The sequence below is a fragment of the Diadema antillarum genome, unplaced genomic scaffold (assembly GCF_040938485.1).
Source record: "Diadema antillarum isolate AM-2024a unplaced genomic scaffold, OU_Dant_1.0 seq00000126_RagTag, whole genome shotgun sequence".
NCBI lineage: Eukaryota > Metazoa > Echinodermata > Echinoidea > Diadematoida > Diadematidae > Diadema > Diadema antillarum.
The window spans coordinates 597,468-603,792 of NW_027271205.1; positions in this window are offsets into that span (position 1 = coordinate 597,468).

The following is a 6,325-nucleotide window of genomic DNA, read 5'->3' on the forward strand; positions in this document are numbered from 1 at the left end:
TTTCACACAACAATAGATGTATAATGTACTCTTGAATGAATCCCACAAGGATTGGAACAATCATCCTCCAGCATTCCCACTGATCAGTTACTAGCCATCCCCTTTAAGTCGATCTTCAAGTTAACGTCAAGTTCAAACAGGCATGCTATGTGTGTCTTCGATGATGCATTTGTATTTTATTTGTGTACAATACATGTAATTTTGGAGACTTTTTCATGCAGCTATTTAACAAAACAATGTAAGTGACAATATTTCTCTAAATTAATATTACAGTTTCAAATGGATCCTGAAAACAGCACAAAACTGACCAGGAAACAATGACATACCGTAATTATAAGTTTCATGATCATCTTAATTAACCCCCTCTGAAACACCCCTGTAGTCATCACATAAAAGTCTTTACAGAAATCTCAGAATGACCAATGTCGCTCATTTATGTAGCTGGAGAGACTTTCAAAGAAAAGTAAAAACCATTTCATGAAGTACAGTATCTCACAAGTGTGTCTTATGAGCAAAAAGTATGTCACAAGGCCTTCATGACACGGACCCGTGTAATACAAGTATCATCTTCAACCCCGGCCATCTCCCGAAGTTGTCAAAATTCCTCCTTTTTCCTATAAGACTCGAATACAGTGTATCATTGATTTTGAAATGAAATATATCACCATAGATGAAAAGTCATGCAACAACTTAAGACCAATTTGTATATATATATATATATATATATATATATATATATAGATACAGTTAACAACAACATTATTCATTCCCTTCAGAAATTGATAGTTTGAGCAGATTTCTTACAAGTGAAGGATGGAGTGATGGTGATTGGGTGTTAACTTTTAACACTTATTTGTCCTCTATAGATTGACATCAATTCCAGTTTCACCTTAGGATTTGAAGAGGAAACTGTCGTTTATTCCTACTGCACCTGATAAGAACTATCGGATCGGAAATGCTTGCCATAAAGAAGACATCTTACGTATTTTTGACTGGGAATTGTATATAATTAAAATAATTATCTTGCTCGTGCTAATTTCATTGAATATTCTCCTTCTATCCACATGGAGCTAAGGAGTATCTGGCTTTATCAAAGTCTGTGATCACGAGAAGGAGCAATATCACTATTATGTTGTGACATATACCTCGATTGAACACAAAGTACTTACTGAAAAACAAAAATGTAAGTGAAAAATATTTAGTCGTGGAAACGTTCCAAAATTCTTGGCGAAACAAGGGAAAAGGCGTATTGCTCAACTGTGATTGTTGATTTAAAGGGAAGAATTTACTTTCTGGTATTTAATATCTTCTTTTTGTTCCATGAAATAGTGCACTCTGCAGCGGGCCAAACACAGTCACAGGCATCCCGGGCACCAGCCCAGGCGGCGACATCGCCTATGTGAGTCTTTTAATATTAAAGAAATGGAGGTTATTATGTCAATTTTGTTCATAGAATTATATAGAGAGATACAGTTCGTGGAGGCGCCACGAGTATTTGAATAAACCCTTTCAATTTAAATTGATGCGAAGAATGCAATGCAATATTTCTGTATTTCATTTGAAAATGAAAGTTCAGCAAATATTTTTCATATGGTATGACAGTCTTTCCCTCTTGATATTATGAGGATAGACTTTTATAAAATAGTCAAGTTTGTTCATAAAATCATATAGAGAGATAGTTCGTGGAGGCGCTACGAGTATTTGAATAAGCCCTTTCAATTTAAATTGATGCGAAGAATGCTATGCAATATTTCTATATTTAAATTGAAAATGAAAGTTCAGCATATATTTTTCATATGATATGACAGTCTTGTCCTTTTGATATTATGAGGATAGACTTTTATAAAATACTCTGGATGTCTTGAAGACCCATTGTATAATCATAGAAGAAAATCACTTATGATATGTATCTGCTCGAAGGTGTCGGTCAGACGCCTTGACATGATGGTATTTGACCCCACACCCTGCATCTTCGTGAGTCATCCTTGACGGTGGTTATATCTGTGAAACACACATCGCACAATACAAAACAAGACGCCCATCAGTTAAAGACGAATATGCTGTTAAAAACCTCCATCAACTCCATGTTATTGATTTGAAAAGAATAAACAAACCTTGTGTTGTCCCGCTCACTATGGAAGGTTCATCATGATAATAGTCATTGCCATTGTTACTAATAGTATAACCATACATTGTTATCACGTTTAACCATGTCATTACTTTAACTCATTGTTATTATTGCTGTCATTACTGTTGTCATTATTATTATTATTATTATTATTTTATTATTATTATTATTATCGTTATCATTATTATTATAATTATCATTATTATTATTATTGTCATTGTTACTGTTATCATAGCGTTACAGATAATCAGATCATCAAACTGTCGAACATCCTTCCCGGGGGAAATTGCACCAGCTTAGCAGTAGCCCTTGACGTCAGTCTAGCCGAGTCTAGCAATATCAAGAGGCAACATTTACTGGACAATAGAGCAGCGACTATAGAAGTCTTGAGCGCTTGGAAAACCAGAACCGGAGGTCGCATCGACGAACTAGATCAGGCTTTGAGAGAGGCCCAGTGTGCCGGATTGATAGACCAGTACAAAAATTGAGTCCATTTTTAGAGTACGACAAGACAGCCATTAATCCTATCTCGCTGTTGGCAGACCCGGCACTATCTTCACTATTTGATTATAATCATACCCCTCTCAGGAACAGATTATGATCGTGTATCGTAAACTGAAACATGATAATACAAGTACAGGTATGCTTGTGACTTCAATTCAGCAGAAATAAAATGACTGTCGAATTTGATAACAGTTCTAAGCGGCAAAGATTGCATCAGCCCCTATATTAGTAAGAGTCTGTGTAGTTGGAGTGAGTCCTACAGATAAGAGATTAGGTCCTCAGCATGTGCGAAATTAGGACTCGTCTGTTATTCTACGTGTATCATGATTTTTCAGTCATTACCATAATGTACTTAAAGATATGAACAAAGTCCATATGAAATGAATATAAGAATTAAAATACATGTATGTCTTCAATGCAATAGCGGCTATCAGAGGTATCGAAAGTACAGAGTTAAAACGGTGTTCAAAATACTACCGCTGTTCATGTGTAAGGAGTGATAGCAGTTTTAGACATACAATCATGACAAATATGTACAGAAATTACATTTTACCTGCCAATTGATGATGAAGAATGACGCCACCCTTGTACGGCGTCTTTGAATGTATAATTCTTCTGCGCCTCACATACTCGTACATGTATGTAGTTTCATAATCATTTCAAATGAGGCACGAAAACTAGCACATTTTATACTCATCATTGTGTGTAGATTAAATGTTCTTTCCTATCTCATCATGTACGACATTATTTTGTGTATACAGGGTGCGTATATGCCGCGTATAATTTTGCACCCTGGGTATATCGTTGTCCATTGCGTCTCCTATAATGTATAGTAGCAGAGGTTAGACACCCAACATATCAGCCCATTTTTCGATGAAACTCTTCAGTTCCTTTGCTGTCAAGGAAAGCAATGTGTGTACTGTTGTTTTTATATAGAATTTGTTTTGCCGTATTAATATTGCATACTCTATGTTATACTAGAAGTATTTTATAGATGTATACGTTTAATCTTTCGTCATTTTCTATGTTCCTCAGAAAAGTGTTTTTCACTGAAATGAAATAGACGTAATGTGCGGTACATTCGGTCACTGTAAGCATCGAGTTGTTTGGAGAGAAATACAGTTGGAGCCTGAAAGAAGTAGAGAAGTCTCCAGAGGATAATACATGTTTACTTCATTAACTTTTCCTTTGGAAAAAAAAATGTTATTTCAAAAATATTTTGTGCCAAATGATTTCCTTTTTATGCTACGGGGTGATAAGTTCCTACTTTGAATGGAGTCGATCAATGTCTGTCGGTGCAGTGCCGCAGTATTTCTTGAGATGAATGAAGTCACGGCAAACACCAAGATATCAATTGAATCGCTGATACAGAAAAAGGACAGTTATTCGAAAATACATGTCTTGCACAAACGACCTCATGGACAGATATTGAAGCATTTCATACAGTTATGCTAACACTTTCTTTCACTGTATTGACAATGGAAAGTTGAAATAAAACTGAACTGAATTTAACTGATTCGTTCAGTTTGTATTATATTCGTGGTTTGTTTGTATGGTGTACTCGCGATTGATGATTTCTAAAAATGAATATTGTACGTGTACTAGAAATGTACCGGAGTAGTCAATCAACGTTAAAATTTCATATTCAAAGTATTTTGTACAGCCAACACATTGTTGGGATAAAGAGGCACACCTCTTTTATGTAAAATTATTCCGTGTTTGTAACAACTTGGGGATGGAGGAATCACAAAGGGTTTAAAGGGGATGGCTAGTAACCGATCAATGGGAATCAGTGGGAATGCTGAGGGATGATTGTTCCAATCCTTGTGGGATTCATTTGAGAGAACATTATTATATCTACTGTTGTGTGAAAATTATTTGCTTCAGAACGGTCTCATATTCAAGTAATGTGCAGATTAATGCCCCGTCACTGACCAGGCACGCTAACCTGGAAACATTAAACTGCACATTACTTGAATATGAGACCATTCTGAAGCAAATAATTTTCACACAACAATAGATGTATAATGTACTCTTGAATGAATCCCACAAGGATTGGAACAATCATCCTCCAGCATTCCCACTGATCAGTTACTAGCCATCCCCTTTAAGTCGATCTTCAAGTTAACGTCAAGTTCAAACAGGCATGCTATGTGTGTCTTCGATGATGCATTTGTATTTTATTTGTGTACAATACATGTAATTTTGGAGACTTTTTCATGCAGCTATTTAACAAAACAATGTAAGTGACAATATTTCTCTAAATTAATATTACAGTTTCAAATGGATCCTGAAAACAGCACAAAACTGACCAGGAAACAATGACATACCGTAATTATAAGTTTCATGATCATCTTAATTAACCCCCTCTGAAACACCCCTGTAGTCATCACATAAAAGTCTTTACAGAAATCTCAGAATGACCAATGTCGCTCATTTATGTAGCTGGAGAGACTTTCAAAGAAAAGTAAAAACCATTTCATGAAGTACAGTATCTCACAAGTGTGTCTTATGAGCAAAAAGTATGTCACAAGGCCTTCATGACACGGACCCGTGTAATACAAGTATCATCTTCAACCCCGGCCATCTCCCGAAGTTGTCAAAATTCCTCCTTTTTCCTATAAGACTCGAATACAGTGTATCATTGATTTTGAAATGAAATATATCACCATAGATGAAAAGTCATGCAACAACTTAAGACCAATTTGTATATATATATATATATATATATATATATATATATATATATACATATATATATATATAGATACAGTTAACAACAACATTATTCATTCCCTTCAGGAATTGATAGTTTGAGCAGATTTCTTACAAGTGAAGGATGGAGTGATGGTGATTGGGTGTTAACTTTTAACACTTATTTGTCCTCTATAGATTGACATCAATTCCAGTTTCACCTCATTTACACAACAATAGAAATGTTGAGATATAACACCCAATCACCATCACTCCATCCTAAAGAAAAAACTAAAAATTTCCCAGGGGTATGAATAATTTTGTCGTAAACTGTTTGTATATATGCCTGTTATACTGTATAGATAGGCCTATGCCATGACTTGGCCATGTCCATTTTCTTTGCATAATCTACTTATATAATTTTGTCGTAAACTGTTTGTATATATGCCTGTTATACTGTATAGATAGGCCTATGCCATGACTTGGCCATGTCCATTTTCTTTGCATAATCTACTTAAAGGACAAGTTCACCTTCATAAACATAAGGATTGAGAGAATGCAACAATATTATTAGAACACATCAGTGAAAGTTTGAGGAAAATTGGACAATCGATGCAAAAGTTATGAATTTTTAAAGTTTTTGTGTTGGAACCGCTGGATGAGGAGACTACTACAGCTTGTGATTCATATGCGTACAACAGTATAAAGAAAATGTAAAAGAAAATTCAACATATTTTCACTTTTTTCGCATAATAAAAGAGCACTTGAGTTGCCTCTTTCTAAAGGCAGGGGGAATAATATTACCCATAACATTTGTCGGTAACGAGTCAGGGGAATGTGTACTTTTTTCAAAAGATGGAATTTTGTGAATTTCTCTTTATATTTTCCTTATATTGTTGTACGCATGTGACATCTAAGTTATTCATACACTGTAGTAGTCTTCTCATCCAGCGGTTACTGCACAAAAACTTCAAAAATTCATAACTTTTGAACGGATTG